The 19,167-nt window shown below is 28.2% G+C and overlaps 1 protein-coding gene across 1 annotated transcript in view; it reads left to right on the top strand.

Moving 5' to 3' along the window:
- LOC123298815 (hemicentin-1-like) overlaps positions 1-19,167 on the top strand; it is an 807,179-nt gene that overhangs the window by 726,601 nt on the left and 61,411 nt on the right. The window lies entirely within an intron of this gene.

Below are 19,167 nucleotides of genomic sequence, written 5' to 3'. Positions count from 1 at the left end.
ATCCAATGAGTGTATGACGCGAAGGCGACTAGAAGAGTTAGATATAGAGATTGAATCGAATTTTATGTGTAATAGAATTATTGTGGGTGATGTCTATAGACTACATAATTTTATTTATTTTTTGATAAAATGATAAAAGGGATTTAAGTTTGCGTTGATAAATAAAAAACTTTGTTGGTAGGTAGCTAGGTAGGTACTATAAAATTATAAAAATAAAAATTACGCTGGCATCGCTATAAATATATGTCTATACACACGCATGTCCAAATAAAAATGTTCTTTATATTAGAATATAACAAAATATCACATACATGGTCAGATATTTTAGGTATAAAGCTGGTTTTTTGAAAGTCACGCCTTTTAAATTCTGAATAAGGGAATTTAATTGTGAAGATTCGAGTCAGTTTAGATTTTAATGGGTCCCAACTGTTATGTAAACTACTGAACTTGTTTCTTTCTTTTCAGATTTTATCTAGCGCAGTCGGGTATTTTTATTTATTTATTTTTATTATTCATTTTATTTTAGACATTTTATTGTCCCTATTTATTCCTAATTAAATTTAAACATATAACATATACATATTTTTGTAATCCTCTTTTAATTTCCTTTATTTTGATTTCCCTGGAATTTTTTTAATTTTTTGTATTAACGTGTTTTCAAAAACCAATCTTAGAACACTTGGGTTTTTGAGACAAATATAATAATACCTTAAATGTTGAAATTTATTGAGCTGTATGGAAGATACGAGGTAATAAGTAATTTACAAAAAAATGTATTTATACATACATACATACACACAAGATACGCGAGAAACTCCTTGACAGTTGGGTAAAAAAGGTATGCGTGAAAAACATAACCACATCCTTGACATTCCAGTAAATATAAATAATTATTTTCTTTGATTTTTCATTTCAATTGCCAAGGTATTCAAAAATTAATTCCTAAATTTTATAAAAACCATGGTACTTATTTTGTTATATTTATTATAAACAAATTATGTATAAATTCATTTAATCTGTTGACAATGAACGAAAAGTTCAAAAACTTTGGAGAAAAAAAAAAACTTATAGTCATATATCAATAATATAATTATTTTTCATTATTTTCAATTATTTCTTGTAAAAATAAGCATTTTTCCCATTTATCACCAAAACTTAGATCAAACACAATGAATTGCAGTAATGTCCATTATACCCTCCGTATTCGCTTAGAATATTTAAAACATGTATTGCTGACTATACCATCTTAGTTTATGGTTAATAGTAGTTGGTATCTCTTTTCCCACTGTTGCCTTAGCTGGGTCTTTCTACAGAGACCGACGTGTTAGTTGAAGCACGATTGTCATACATGTGTATGTGTACGTGTAATTCATGTACGTTGTGAGATTTACATATACTGAAAGTTTGTAAATTATAAAAGTATAAAAAAGCTGATGAAAATTGAAACTCAAATGAGACAAGTTTTTATGTTCAATAGTTACGATGATGATAGCTAAAAATTTGTACAAACGAAAATTATTATACTGTTTGACCAATTTCTTGTGACCTCAATTTCTTCTTGCAGTTTTGGCAGTCTTTTCAGCGCTCCAAGGTATAGCACAAAGATTGGCACAAGTCCAAGATCGCTATTAATTTTTATTTTCAACTAAAAATCATGAAAAAAAAAAGAACGAACACAATCAAATAGGTACTCATAAACCTCAATCTGAAAGTGTGGTCAATATTTATGGTCCTGATCATAAAACTTAAAAATATTCTGAAACCTTTGACTTGGATTTTGGGAAAAATTACAAAAACCTCCCTGCTTTCGGTTAAAAAGATAAACATAGTTTCTTTCCCATAAGAAAAACAATTTTTTTTAAATCAATTTTTAGCTGGTGAGGCAAATAAAAATATTCTGGGCTCATAATATAAGTGGTAGATTTCTCTAAAACGCCCGTTATCAAGGTCTGTCTTACCTACTAATATTACTATATTTATCCATCCAACTTTAATCTTTTATAATCTTTCTGTATATATCAATATATCTTACACATGTAATATATAGATACTTCGTATGGTAAGTTCTACGTTCTACAGTTTATACGATCCCGTAGATGAAAGTTTGAAAGGAAGGATGATAATGTATAGAAGACACACTCCCGCGTCTCAAGAATTTCCCTAAACTTAAATGTGACACAGTTACAAAACAGGGAAGTATTTATAGTAAATTATTGTCAAAATGTATTGGAAATCTCTACAAAGCTTTTAGTATCCATTTATATATAAAGATTTTATATATTCAAGAAAATTTTTCTTTTAGTGAAATAATGAAAATTGTACTTAAAAATCTGAAAATTTTACACCACCATGGTATGTATGGTATAATAAACTTTCAATCTTTTGAAAAAATTTTTATGACCACACCTACTTTTTAATTATTTTTATCAATTTCTAACCAGTCTGTCATGAACTATTTATTATTCCCAATGAACATAATAAAGGATGCTTAAAGATATCGATTTCTATCTAGTATTCCACTACACCTTGTTTAAATTTTTCTCTTCGAATTTAATATCAATCTGCGGAGATTTTTTTCGTAACCAAATGGTCTTCATTACTACACCCAGTTTTCTATCAAGCTATCGATTTCTATCAATTATTCCACTACAGCTAGATCGAAAGTTTTCTCTTTAAATTTAATTCTCTTTAATCTGCCGGAACTGCGTATCCAAACGATCTTTTTTCATGTCTACACCTAGTTTTAAATTTTTCCACGTATTTATTCTCACAAAAACCTTCTACCATATCTACATCGAACTTGTTGATACTTTATCTATATAATTTCACTATTTCTGACCTTCGATAAAAAATGTTGAGTGTTATAAGTTTGTCCGCTATGTGCATGTGTCTGTCTGAGGCACGGTATCTTTCAAACCGATGAACCGATTATAATTTTTTTTTTACTTGGAACTTTTTTTTTTGGAAATTTCACTTGTTATATCTTCACCCAGTTTTTGGATTTTTCCATCCATTGTTACAGCATTCGAATCCCACTCGCAAGGAGAGGCAGATGCTTTTGTGTAACATCTTTTAAAAGCTTCCAGTTTTTATATTTTATGCTCTTATCTTTTTGAATCGAAAAACGCCTTTCAAGTGCAGAATTCGATTATTATTTGGATTACTAAAGATAACCTACTGTAACATAATACAATATGATACAATACCGATACAATAAAACATCGCTAAGTAAACTGCACCGATTTTGTGAAACTTTAAGGTTTAACACAAGGGTACATTACTTATTCACGAGTTCCAAGTATATTCACAATCAATATATTAATTAAACAACCACTATAAGCATGCTATATATATCTTACTGCAATATCCATCGTTCACATTGACTGTCCGTAGAGAAATGACATGTTTTTCCACAGCACCCATAATTTGAAATTTTCATATATGTCATTTTTATGTCGAAAACATGTTCTATTTTGTAGTTCGCACAACCACTTTTAATGGCAGATTTAATGCCGTTTCTTTTTGAAAAGACTCTACGATACCAGTGTTAACTATTAAATGCTATTCAACGTTTCTTTATTATAAAGAAGCGTAGTAGGGTATTATTATTTTATTACTGATCAGATTTTAAAATTTCAATTTACAAAAATATCGCGTAGATACAATTAATTCTTTTGAACACAGAAGGAAATAGATGTGATGTTTCATTACATTTTATCTATCAAACTACTTTTAAATATATTTTACAGGATTATCTCAATTCTCACCTGTATAAAAGCAGTATACAGTCGTATTCGATTTGAATCAACCAGTGTGATGAGGTAGTTTAAAAGTGTCTATGTATTAGAAAATGAAGCGGGAAAGTAATGTGTATTTGCCAAATTGGTAAATGGAGAATTTTTATTGGAAACTTTATTTCACATTAGAAGTATGCGGTTTTTTTTATCAGCAGTATCATCATCGTCATTTTTCAGTATTATAACTTGGGTAAAACATAAACGTCTTTAGTTCTCCAACATTTCTCCACGAAAACTGGATTCTCTCTTCCATTTCACCCTCGGCATGGCTATATTTTGACTCAGTATGAATTTATACAACTATAACAACAGTTTTTAAAAGTTTGGCATCGATTTTATGATATTTGATGTATAATACGTCTTGACATGTGCAAGAAGTTCATTTTCTTGATCCCCCAAAAAAGTCTCCAGTCATAGTAATTTTCTTAGTGGAATACTTTGCTAGATACGACCTTTACAATAGTCTCTCAAATATAAAACTATTTTTATAATTTGATCAAAGTTCCATCAATTTAATAATACATTTGGGTAAGTCTCTTTCAGAATTTATGGTTTAACAATCATGGTTTACAATAATTGAAAACTTCTTCAGCAGAATTGAGTGATTTTACTTTAAAATCTTTTTGGTAGGTAAAATATAGTTTTATCACACACACACCACGTTGAAATTCACTGGTTCACGACCGATCACTGAAATTAAGCAATATTAGGCATAGTCAGTACTAGAATGGGAAACCGCTTGACAGCATTGAGAGCTATTGCCGTTTTTCATTTATAATAGGTATAATATTTTATTCTTACTGCATGTCTTAGATTTAGCCTCCGGGATTTTGATGGCCGCAAAACTCGAAATTTAGTCGATGGATTCACTTGAAATTTTTACAAATCATTGCATTTATACCCAAGAGTGTTCATACTTCGTTACCGAAGTTCCCACTGCAACGAATATATAAAAATAACTTCAAAAAGGATAAAAGTCATATAAATATCAAAGGTGTTTCTAATCTTTTTTTATTGACCCCCTTAATAATTAATGTCTGACAAAGCCACAGCGAAACGAGACCGGGCATCGCTGGTGTATGTTCAACTTTCAAAATTATAACTATTCATACTAAGTATAATTTATTTTAAAATTTGTATAAGATACAGTTATTTCAAACTTTTAAGTTTCACTTCTATGGACAGTTCCCATTTTTAAAAGTATTTTCTGACATGCATTTTTAAAAGTATTAACTAACGTAATGCTCTAATTTTTCATATTCATTATTGCTGTTTCAACTTGTGCAATTCTAAAGACTCGTCATTAACTGATTATGACAATTATTGCTATATATTTTCTCCCTGTATTATATTTATATAATACTTGCCCGTCTATGTAACAAGCATGTTCGGTAGAATTTTCTTCGTTACATGTTCATTGGAGCTTAGTTTCCACTTCAATCAAAGTCCGCCCATACACACATATACATACACATACGATGGTTTATTATATGTATTATATACGGTGCGGGGTAATGTATGTGGAAGGATATCCTGGACCTCGACGATGTCAACATTGATTCTAACATTGACATCATCATCATTATCATCTAGGCTATCTATCTGTCTATCCTAATGCTTGCTCACTGTATACATTCGTCTTGTCTTTTTCAAATTTCGTTCTATTCATAAGGAAGTTTAACAGTCTTATTTCTTGTTTGGCATAATAGAAAGCATAATATTACACAATGTCCTTCAAACTATGTTATTCCATCATATCTAATCATCAAATTGTAATTATTATTATTTTTCTTGTAATATATTTTCATATAACTGTTTTGTCATTTACAGAGAAGGATTAACTTTTACGTCACTGTACACACTTTGCGCATAGGCATAAAACTTAATTGCATGACTCTGTAAAGAACCTTTTTTATTTAAGATGAAGTTTTTTTGAAAATTAAAATTTCGCTTGAAATGATAAAATACTTTTTGAAATAAATTACTTGATAAATTCCTCATTCTTTATTTAAAGCAGATTTAACGCAGGCCAAAACGATGCCATTGGTTAAACTCTCATTCACAGCAGAAATTTAAAATTTTGGGTGAACATTCTGCCTAAGAAAGTCCGAAAAAAATTTTGTTTCTCTAATTTTGACGTAAACTTCAATGATGGCGACAATGATGTACCTGCTTATTAAAATTCAAAGTTGTACCTATTTATCTTTTCACTTCTTCCTTATCAATTATCGTATTTTGAGCCAACTCTCACAATAGCAACGCTGATCAGTACAAAAAAAAAATCAAATTGATGAATAACACTAATTTTTAACCAATAGACTGACTGAAGAGAGCTGATCTCTTTCTTGGATTAAATATTGGCCTACAATGACCTACGGCAAACAAATATTCGCTCATTTTTAAATTTAATACAAGAAGCTGGCGTCCAGTATTTCTTAAATTGTATTAGCTAATACATAATATACAGAGTGTTCCGTGACTCGATGGACATAGCTTAAAAGCATACTCTTTGGAAAAAAAATTTAAAATTTTATTTGTTTAAAAGTGTCTTATATGCTTTCGTCCAAGACCCAATAGTTAAGAAGCTATGTGCAATATTAAATCTAACCAATAGCTCTCTGAAAAGTATATGGGTAGTATCGTATGAATACAGCTGCAACCAGTTTTTTTTTTAATTAGCTCATCACTGGTGTATTGAGGCTGCAACTTCATCTATACGAGACGATCGAGACACTCTTAAAAGAGCTGAGCAATAATGAGAGCTACGTCTTCAATTACGTGAAGAGCAGTATTGTGTTGTGAGGCAGTGGGAGGACATTTTGAACTAAAACTTTAGCTACAATTGTATTAGCAATACAAACACAAACATTTTTAATAAATAAAGCATGAAACTAATTTACTCAACAATGCCTTTACATTGTTATATAAATTTAATAGTGCACATAACTCTTGGGCTTTGGTAACTATTGGGCTTTGGAAAAAAGTATACTTTTAAGGTATATAAAGCAGATAAAACTGCCCAAAGAATAAGATACGTCAATTGAGGCACGAACACCCTGTATCTATTATAATCAAGTTAAAGTGAGTGGGATTCCTATTTGTTCCATATCTATTGTTTACAGGAAAATAGTCTTTTATTTTATAAAGAAAAATATATTTGATTTAATAAATAATTCAATTGAATTATCGGAAAGTAAATATTCCTTTTATTAATTCTTTGTAATGTTTGTGCTAAAATCAATAAAATTGTTGACTCTAAAAAAATGATTTTAGCAAAGGTTAAACCTGATTGAAAATATATATGTATCCTTTTGAGAGTCTATTTTTGATAAGCTGACTAGTGTAGCTTTTGTTCACTAAGAATAAATCGGTTGGATAAGAGTTTCTAATGATTAGTTATGACTTGTAGATAACAAAACATAAAATTTATTTTTTAGAAATATAAAGATTATTATAATTATTTTTTTAAATAATTATTTAAAATTATACATTCGCGACAGCAAACACCAATCAGATGTACTTCGTAGATTCTACGTTACGAAATATGAAAGGCTATGTAAGCTTACAAATACAAAAACCTGTAAACTTGCAAATACTTGCAACTTATACAAAAATTAATGTATGTCAAGTAATGATGTCATTCAAGACGCCATGATACACTGTTTTAGAAGTAAATTTGAATTGGTTTTTTAAAATGTAAAGTATATATGGTAAATAGTATTTTTTTAAATTACATTTTCTTGGTGAAAATCAGATACTAACGTAACATATAAACCAATTTAGGACAAAAGCCGATTTTGCCTATAAATATAAGTATTTTTCTGCATTATAATATCTTGAAAACAGATTAAAACATTAAAAAAAAAATTGTTTATTAATGAAAAAAAAATACAAAAAAGTTGCGTGTTTGAGTTATAATAAATAATTTGTTTTTATAAAAATCCGTTTAAACATTCACTTAACGAACAAAATAATATGCCTTAATGGACAATTTGCTAAAATAAAAATATTAAATTTTATTAAAGGAAAAAAAATAATCATAAAAATAAATTTAAAAAAATTAAAAATATACATAAACATAACAAAAATAAAAAGTAAAAAACTGTTAACTTAAGTTAGTAACGACCGTTGGGAATTAATTTTTGTTTTTAGTTGGTATACTATAGCTTAAGGTAATACAATTAAGAGTTAGCGGTCGGTTGGTCGTTTAGTAATAAAAATGAAGTGCATTATTTCTTAAACAGTGGTGAAAAACGATAAAAACAAAGAATCTAGTTAAAAGCTTAGAGATATCGGTGTTGTTTCGTATTATTTTTATATCAACAGGAATATTATTTTTACAGGGTGCGATTTCCAAATAGAGTTTATCTTTTATCAAATTTAAAAAATCAATACGAAATGAATAGTTATTTTTCTTTTCTCCAATCGGGGACGGTCTTCCTCTTTTTCTGTACATACGCTACTCTACTTGTAGCAAAAGCTTGTTAGAGTATACTCAACCAAAGCCTCTTTAATTACGCCCATTTATTAAGAACTAACTGACCAGCTTAGTTTCATAATTTATTTGATTATAACTTTTGATCAGCAATTATTAATCTGAATTAACCTCCAGGATCCAATTCATTAAAAGCTATACTATACCTGGCCTCTCGCTAAATACAAACAAAGGGTAAAAAAACGAAGGGTAATTTACCCAAAAAAAAAAAATTGTGATACCAAATTTTTAGCTACCCTATACATTATTTAGAAGTTTTAAATATTCCTACATACTTTTCATAATAAGCAAAACTTCTTATAAAGAATGACTTTTTTTCTTAAAAAGCAAAATAAGAAAATTTACAAGTATAGTTACCTCTATCCGGGAACACACTGTTTAATCATTTGGACATCCGGGTTGATTAAAATCGAAATAAATATTTTCATTTAGATATGCACAAAAGTTTCAGATATGTAGTACATATTATTGTACCGCTATCAGTTTTCAATTTTATTTTAGGAATTATTATTATTTTATGTTTTTATTAAATATTGAGTTGCATTTCACACAAAGAAAAACGATTTTTAAGTATATTTTCTGTTTTTAATTATGTATATACGTACTTTATAAGAAGTACTTTGAAGAAAAATTCAATGTACGTTTATTTCTTCACTTTGTTATAATAGAAAAACATTGATTTTTCTTTTTATAAAAACAACGGAATCGAAAAATAAAGGATCATACTAAGTTTACAATATTACATTTTTCATAAAGTTAGAGTCTATAGCCTCCGGAAATCTTTCCTTTAATTGGATTATATTTCTGAGTAAATATGATACTTGAATAATGATTGAGTTTACCTATTTCTAGTATTTTAAAATAAATCAACAATATGGTTTTAAAATTGTTATATGTTAAAAAGTAGTTTTAATTTTAAATTTTTAGCCCCAGATTAGAAAAGAGTGAAGTTTAACGCGTCAGTGCATCTGTATGTCTGTCAGTGGAATCAACACTTCTATACGGAGGAACCGATTTAAAAAAATTTTCATAGGTAATTTGGCCAACTGTGTTCTTAGGTATGTTTGAAGTTCGAGTTTCGGTTTCTATGCCCGACAACAGCCAGAAAAGAGGTGATTATCTTCGAAAGAATAAGCATATTTTCTTGAAATATAGATATGATCACTCTCGATCAAATTACTCTTCAAAAGAAGTTACAATGCACAAACGACTGGATTAGATCTGATTTTTTGGCATCGAGGCAACTAAACGGATGAATAGATTTTGAGTTTTTGTTTGTTTGAAAGGTAATTTGGTCCTCAAACGGCTGAACTGTCTGATAATGCCACAAACGAATCGATCAAGCGTAATTTTATGCCGGGGGTTTCATTCAATTTTTAATTTAATATTATTTTAGACACGTCAAAGTTTGAATTTTTTTATAGACTTTTTAATTGGTTTTACTTGAAAAAGTTCGTTTGCATCAACACATCTGTGCACATATCACGCCCCTTTTATAAAACTGTTATGCTATTTACAAAATCCTAGATTTTTCCTTCAACTTAGTGCTCGTTTCATAGCTTTTTATTCGAATTTTCGTGCTCGAGGTGGGTATTACTTAATTATTTGTTTGTCCATTCCCTTTAACTCACTTCATACGTTTTTATAATACATATTTTGTTTATATTCTACATATATACATAAACTCTTTTATCATAATTAGAGTGTTTTTTAATTAAAAATCAAATTAAATATTTAAATTAAAAATTAAGAGATGGAAAAACAAAAAGTCAAGAGTGTAAAGAAAGTGTTGTATGTTGATAAATAAAAACAATTAGTTACTATTATAAAAATGTTATTTAGGGAGTACAATTACAGAAAATTAAAAAGTAATTTGATTATTGTAAATATTTTTGAACATTTTTTGAGTTGTATCAGAAGCCTAAAAGAATTTGATAAAAATTCTTACTTATTACAATGTCATAGAAATTTAAGAAATTTGGGCTAAGTTTGACGGCCACCTGAAATTTACAAGACGTGGACCGTACGGCCACAAAGATTCGAACCATCAATCAGTATCATCATTAAGTACAATATTAAAATCGTAAATATCCTTTTAAATTTAACAATTTATGACTTACTCAAAAAATCCAGCTCATAATAAGTTAATTTAAATAAACTCACATTAAATCACTCCAGTTAGTCGTTCGTATTCGGCCCTAAAGATGAAATTTAGAATCTTGTTTTTGAATAAATTGAAAACAAAGTCAGCAATTTTGATGAAATTTGTTATCATGAAACTGGGTTATCCCTCAAAAAACCGAATAATATCTCTAGGCCAATAGGCTTAAGGATAAGAATAGGCTTTTGAGTATGGTATTTAGATCCAGTAAAGTTTTTACTGAACAAGAAGCTGTTAAGACACAACATAGTCTGTACTAAACACTCTTTAGATCCAAAAATATCATTAATAGGATTATTAAAAGCCGTTTGTGCATCGAGCAGTTCTATAAAAACCAATTTCTTCTGATACCTTCACAATAATGCTTTTAACGAACAGTCTTTTTTATGAAAACAATATTTTATAATTATTGTAATTTTCGTTCTTCTCTTTTTATAGGAAAATCCAAAAACAAATATATGTATCGTTTTAAAAAACTATATAAAAATGATATAGAATGAAACAATTTTTGAAATTTTGAAAACAAATTAAGCTCATAAATATTTTTCTGTTATAAAACATAGATCAGAAAAATATAATATAAAGTCTATAAAATGTGTAGGAAGTTTTATACATACAGAAAGATATTTGATTCGATTTAAGATGAGTTAAGAAATGCGGAAAATGAAATGTCTACGATTACTAATGACCTAATATAAAAGAACAATCAGCTCTGTGTTACTCCTTGCTACTCTTAACCTCTCTCGTTAAAGAATTCTTCATGCAATAACTCTAATAATAATAATAATCATCATCATATTCTGCACAATTTTTTTTCTTTTCTATTTTATTTTTATTATTATCATTTCTATTTAAGTTTGTTATCTATTACGCTTCAACATTTATACATGGTGATTCACTTCGGTCATCCATGAAATAGTTCTTTTTTTGAAAAGTTTTTCAGTCAGTTATTCTGAAAATTTTTTGAAGTCATTACTTACAATATCGTCATTAACTCGATTTAGTAATATTATTTTAGTTTATTAAATATACCATATTTAACATTTTATAAAAGCAAATTATTTTTGCTGAGATATTTGCATCCTAAAATATAGTCGATTTGTGCTTTTTATGAGTGTGTAAAATACTTAGACGTTAACTTTTAAAATTAATATTTTTTATATCTTGGCATAATAACAAATATTCTTATACTACATATAACTTAAAATATAAAATTTTGTTTTACAAAATATTTGTTCTATTTATTTTACAATGTCTACAAAAATATTTTAAGAAAATTTGCAGAGAATTTTAGAGGTATGTAGTTAAATATGGAATGATATTCCATATTAGAGATAATATTTCATTTTTGGTTACTTTTCTATCTGTGGTAGTTCTTCACAAGAACTACAATGTTTGTAATGAAATTGTTTGTAGTAAACCTGGTATGGATACCGGAACACAGAGACACTCAAGGAAATTACGAAGCTGACGATTTTGCCACAAATGGCACATTGCTGCCGGGCACAACCATCAATAAATATTCGGGAGTTCCATTTGTGAGGGAAGAACATACTTGTGGTACTACAAGACAGATATGGTCTGAGTATAATCGCAGGCGTTCCGAAGATCTTATATCACTTCCAAGGGCCTCTATTCGCAAAGTTGTTGCGGCTATTACAGGACACTGGTTGGGCGACAGGTATACTGAACGTTTGGGCTTGGTAGTGTATCACGACTACTGCAAGAGCTGTCACAGTGGTGAGAAGGAGGAGATAATGTTTCAATTTCTCTGTCACTGCCCAGCTCTTGTCATGAGGAGATGGACTTACTTGAGCCAGCCTCTCTTTGACGACCTCTCCGACCTAAAGTCCGTTGACGTCAAAGTTCTCCTGCTGTTCTTAAACAGCTCCAAATGGTTCATGGAGTAGTGGTCAGAGATGGGCCAACCCTTTTTCGGTATCACAACGGACCCTAGGTTCTAAGTTTGTCCCACCGGAGGATAGCCACTCTAACCTAACCTAACCTAAGTAGCTGTTAAATGTAATGTTTTTATCATCAAGTTTCTTAGGGCGCTTAGTTTCAATAAAAATTATTTCAACTTCTAAATGTCGATAGAAATTCGATTGTTATCTAATGATAGTATTATAACAAGTTACAATCACTAGTCAAAGGTATAACAAGCTATAACTTTAATATTTCAAAATTTTTTGATTTATTACATCATTTGTACACAAACGAAAATTTTTCATTTGAAACACACCGTATTTGAGGAGGATTTTCATCATAATATAACTACTGAAAATAAACTTGATTTATAAAACGATATGTATTTAATTTCCTTTCATTTTATAATACTCTCCTATAGGTACCCACTATCAGTTTTAGAAAGCATATTTCAAGTACAAAATATATCTCTCGTTCTAACTATTAAAACCATGTACAGGATCATTTCATGCATACACCTGCTAATGTTACAGAATTAACTTGCAAAAAAGACAGTGAGAGTTGTAGCGGGACACCCGATAAGAACTATGTTCCTTTCGTAATTAAGTATTATTTAATAAGAAGTACAATGCAGGGGTTTAGGTTATACAATTATATTTGATAATTTATTATATTACAATTTTCATCAATATTCAGTCAGTATATAGTGCAATTAATAAGTAAAAAAATACCTCGGATTTTAAAATAATTCCTCGTCTGGTTTTTTCAATGGAATATATAGAAGAAAATAGTAGCTTTTAAGAATACTTACCTTGGAAAAAAATTGGATATTAGGAAGTTCCTAGACTCCGATTGATTTTAATTGCGATCGAAAACAAGGCGGCATCAAACTTGAATTTGAGTAAAGGGGTAGACGAATTTTCTAAAACTAAATAAAAAAAGACTATTGATCTCGTCTGTATAATAAAGATTTTGAAATGTTATTAGTTAGTATGAATCAAAAGTAACGAGTAACGTAACGATACAAAAGTAACTGGTACTGATTATTTTAGTAGCGAATTCATACGGGTATTCAATTTCTCGTTACTTTTATAGCACTAGTATGGTGTTCACACCGATACTGACATAGAGATATGCACCTAAAATTTCTTACTGCGTAAAAGTTTTAAATAGATACGCGTAGCATAATACATCTTCTGACTTCAATCACTCTGTCTATGTACATGGATACATTTTGTACGAACCCGATACTAAAATAATATTAACAATATTTTATAGCATAATGCATCTTCTGACTTCAATCACCCTGTCTTTTTACATAGATACATTTTGTGCGAACCCAATACTAAAATAATATTAATAATATTTTATGCTATGAAAACTATTGCTATTGTTAAGAGTATGGTGTAGTACATATATATCTTATTTCTATTTAACTTAGAATTATTATTTTTCAAAACAATAACCACAAATATTAATTTTGTACAAAATTAATTAAAAGTTTAGTAACACACATATATACATTCAGTGTTATAATATTATGACGTCATTAACAACTTATGAAACATTAACACAATAATAAAGTACTTAGTCACGGTCATTCCAAAATTCACCACAAATTTCTATCTCTTCGAACTGAAATATATTTTCTTATAAGGTCTACAGAGACGATTCTAGTCTCATATTGTAGCAAATTTAGTCTAATTTAAAAACATGTTGAAAAGATACTTCAAAAACTAGCCTTTTAAGGTTATAATTGCCAAAATCAGAAAAAAACCGAAAATTTTCACGGGTTTTTTCGATTTTTGACAAAGTTGCGCTCGTTGCTCGAGGTCACAAACTTGGATTATCTATTGTATTAACATCATAAGCAAGTCTGCAAAAAATCAGAACTACCGGATTTGATGCATACTACCCCATACTTTCAAACGACAAGGTTACTGTATTATTAACAAATTTTTTATAAACGTAATTTTCCTTAGAAACAAGCTGAAAATGTGAATTTAGCGTGATTTCGTTTGGCTCACTCTTTCAACGGGTGAAAATACGTCACACGTTTCTTTTTTTTACTTGAATATACTTTAGATGAATTATTCTTTCATTTATATATGAATTTTTAAAAGGAACAAAATATTAAGTTCTCTATTGGTTCAAACAAACAAAATTAAATAAATATATGAAAATCTTTTTATTAATATAAATATTTGATTTTAATAATAATAAAATCAAATTCTACGCAAAATAAAGGATAATGGATAACAAATCGTTATAAATTTTTTTCATAAATTAAAATAAACAAAAACGTTATTTATTTTTTATTTATTTATATGAATTTATTTTAATCGTATTTATATATTTTTTATCACACATATAAATTAAATATATACACGCTATTGATTTTTTGTTCGTAATACAAAAAAAAATTACCAGGAATTGTTTGACATAGGGACTCCCATAATTTTATTATAAAATATTAAAATGTAAAAAACCAACAAAAAATATATAAAAATAAAAACAAAAACAGATAATAATACTAAATTATACATAAAAAACAGAAATGCAATTTATCACTCACAATGCTCTCTCCTCGCTCTCTGTTTGTAAAAGATAATTTCAACAAATTTATGAGAAGATTATTCATCCGTTCATGATTTAAATAATTTATTTTTATTTGGAAAATATAAAAACAGTGTTAATACCAGAAACAAGGTGAAGTAATTATGAATTCAGTTATAATTTGTTTACATTCCTGTAATATCAATATAATATTTTCTTGAAATATCAATAGAAAAATCTATTCCTATCCTGTCTATATATTGTAAATGTAAAAGTAAGGTTGTTTGTTTGGTTGGTTGTTTGATTAGTAAGAAATATTCATGAAATTTAAATTTGGTTCAAATATTTTTCTTCTGTAACTTTAATGACTGGACATTTCAACTAAACCATTGTTTTAATAATTAATATCTTTTTAATTACTTAAAATTAATTAATAAAAGTACAAATTCAGTGAATTAATAAAAATTAAAATTTTTATACGGACGTGACATCATAGTACGGGCTTGTCAAATTTGTTGACATACTGTATGATATTAATTACTTACATTTTATATGGTATTTTATTAAATTATACTATTCTACGGCTTTATATTAGATAACTTCATAATAACGAGTGTAAATTCTGTGTTGTAAATTCATTTTTTTAAAGTGTAAATTATACAACTGTCACCAATTGACAGATCACGTACTTATACGTCATGAACAGAGAGCGCCAAAAAACTGCGTTTCAATATCTCAAAATATAATTTATTTTAAATATTTTTTTACACTTAAATACAGCATTTTTAAGCAGTATTTATATTTTTTACTTTGTTATAACGGTGTATACAATGAATTAAAAATATAAGCAAACTACATGAATATTCCCTATTGTTACGCTTTCACGTATAAACTATTGAATGGATTTGAATGAAACTGTACAACAATAAAGCTCATACATCCGAATAACACATGAGCTATAATTTAAAAAATGATCATACATTTTATTGCTCCATCTGTGATCATCATTTTGAACCATAAATTAAAGAATTCTGTAAAAAAATTAGATTAGAAAATTGTAAATGAATTCATGGCTATCTTTACTGATATACTCAATGAAAAATGACTATTCGTAAAATTACAATGGTAAAAATGGTTTAAATGCAATTCATGGCCATCTGTTCCATTATACTTTATTATGATTTATGACTATTTTACAATTTATAAAAAATAAGAAACTGTACGTATATTTTATCGGTGTAAAACAATTCCTACCTCTATTTTGAGTGTTATGGAAGGGGTATAAGTGAGAGCACGGGAGGGGGAGGCTATAACACGATTTTGGAAAAATATATAAAGTTAAACAATCTTTATAGGCTATATAAAGAGTCTGCCATTTTATAATCGGAGATGCTTTTCAAATACAAGTAAGTCTAAATGAAAAAAATTGTAGATATCGCAGTATATAAATCCACCGCTAATATCATATTACATTATACAACAAAATTGTAAAAAAAAGCAGGAATTAAATACACATTTATATAAAGTTTATAATATAGCATCCCTATCATAATTATAATATGCATTGAAGTGTGATATTATATTTCAACAATTAATTATCTGGAAGAAATTTAGATAAATAAACTTTATTTAATTTATAAGTAATTTAATAAAAACGAATATATATATATATACTTTTAATAATATTGACTCATAAGTCAATAATCATGGTATTATTATTATGGTTATCACCTTAAGAAAATAAATTGATAATGGAATGGTGAGTGCACGAGTGAACAGTGGAACACAGGGTCGTAGGTAAAAGAAAGCATCGTGATATCTTTTATAATTGCATCAAAATGTCAATGTTATTATGTCAACATTCTAGCCTAGAGCGTTAACTAGACTGAACTTTATCACATATACACATAAAGCACCTTAACAAAAGTCAATAAATAGCCCCAGCTTTCAAAATATTATTTGTTTGGATTCAATTTACCAATTTTCCTCTTTCACTATTCAAAATTGAAAATAAAAGTAACAGAATAATAAATATACACCAACGTATGACAAATTATATATAGGATACTAGCTAGCTTGATCATCCTCCACCTCTTTTGTTTTCTCGAATCCCCCTTTCATAACACTCGAAATAGGGGTAGGGATTGTTTTACACAGATAAAATATATGTATAGATTTCAATTTTTTTTATGTAATATTTTCTTGATTCATTGAGTGTATCAATCAGAACAGGTGACCATAAATTGAATCTCGTTCACCATTTTTACAGAAATTTTTATTTTTAAATTATAATATCTTTCTTTCTAAATTATAGATCATGTGTTTTCTGATGTACAAGCTATAATATTGTACACTTCAGTAGTTTTTGCACAAATAAATAAACAACCTTACTTTCACATTTATAATACATAGAGAAAAAGCACGGCCGAATAGTATCTAAATGTAATAAATTTTGAAACAAGTAACTATTTTGTTACATTGTTTAAAGCATTAAAAGTGCTGATTAAATTAATTACAAAGTAACTTATAAGCCATCTTATAAATTAATAACTATCGTTAGCCATAAGATGTCGTATTCATAACAGTAATTCTTAGAAATTCCATGATGAAAATTATAATTAATTAATATTTAAGATGAGTTTCTAGTTTCAAGAAGGAAGTCACATACGAAGCTTAAATATTCCAAAAATTAATATTTGATTCTACTCATTTTTAAATTTTTATCCAAATTTACTTTATAATTAGGATAAATAGCAAAAATTCTCTTTCTAATGGTAGTAGGCAGATGCAATCTCAGATAACCACTAACCAATACTACCAATAAATCAGATTATTTATTGCTTTTCAAACGGGAAGCTCCATAACAATCATTCAATTTGCATGAGATTTTGAAAACATAACATTGACTCCCAAGAATTAAGTATTACTCCCAAGTAAATGAAAACTGGAAAAACTTGAAACAATAATTTATTTTTCAATAATTTATTTGTGGAAAAAATAATTGTATTATAAAATTAGGTTTCAAAAGAACGGTGGTAGTTTTAACAACCCCCTCTACAATTCCCACTCCGAATACCCAGCTGACTGGTATGCATGTGTATGTTTAAATAATAATAATAATGACGTCATTATAATTTGTTCAACAAAGATTTTATCGTACTCATAGTGTATGTAGATTGTATTATACAAACGAGCTGGAGACCTCTCTAAATATTGTGCTCCTATATCTTTTACCTTCTAGATCATTAAATTTTATAGATTTATAATAAGATACGAAGATATGAGGCTTAAAGAAATAATGATGATCGCCTGTGCTGAATATTTCTTGTATTTAATAATCTATATACGTTATTTAAGTCTATTTTGTTTGATGTGCGATGTCCTGTCATACCTGTCATATCTCCAAAATTATGTTATAAAGTTGATTTGTGGCAAGGACACATGTCAAAAGGTTATAAGGAATATTTGACTGGCATATATAAGTTTAAGGAAAAGTTTGTTTTACACTTAAACAAATGGAAGTTGACTTGACTCAAGATTATTCTTGCCTGGTCTTTTTCATTATCCAGCTAAATAATTATGTTCCATCAATACAAGGAAATTTTCAGAATCTAAGGAATATAATCTTTATTTAAAAATATGTATCTTTAGCAAGGTTTTTCTATTACATGACGGAATAGATTCGGTTCGAAATAATCAATGGTATTGTTTCTGACTTATTTTAAAAGCACTCAATGACATCTCACGTTTCGATAAACTTCGTATATTATTTGATAATTTACTGAATTGGTTAGTTAAAGTATAAGCTTACGAAAATCACGATAAGTCGATAAAACTGAACACTAATTTTGATAAAAAAAAGTTGTTTAGTTGAAAAGTTGCATGCGTTGTTCAACATAACATGTAACATTACCCCACAGAAATGCAGGTATATGTCTACATTCAAGGCAGCTAAAATTTGGAGCCGGCGTGGATTCAGACAAATTTTTGTCAAAAAAGAGTAATGGGCCTGTCCTATTAGGGTCTTCTCCGTCACTGGCTGAAATCGTATATCACACAAAATATAACTTTACTTGTAATTTTTCCAATAGGGATTCTACTATGTTTGAAAAAGTACTTCAAAATATTGATTGTCCTAATAAGAAGCCACAAAAAAATAAACTTTGGCAAAAGAAACACGATTTCTTGCCATAAAATTAAATTAAATTTTAAACCTTTTTCATTATCACAAA

This window comes from Chrysoperla carnea, chromosome 4 (assembly GCF_905475395.1).
Source record: "Chrysoperla carnea chromosome 4, inChrCarn1.1, whole genome shotgun sequence".
Taxonomy (NCBI): domain Eukaryota; kingdom Metazoa; phylum Arthropoda; class Insecta; order Neuroptera; family Chrysopidae; genus Chrysoperla; species Chrysoperla carnea.
The sequence above is the reverse complement of the archived record's forward strand: the minus strand, read 5'-3'. Positions and strand labels throughout refer to the sequence as shown.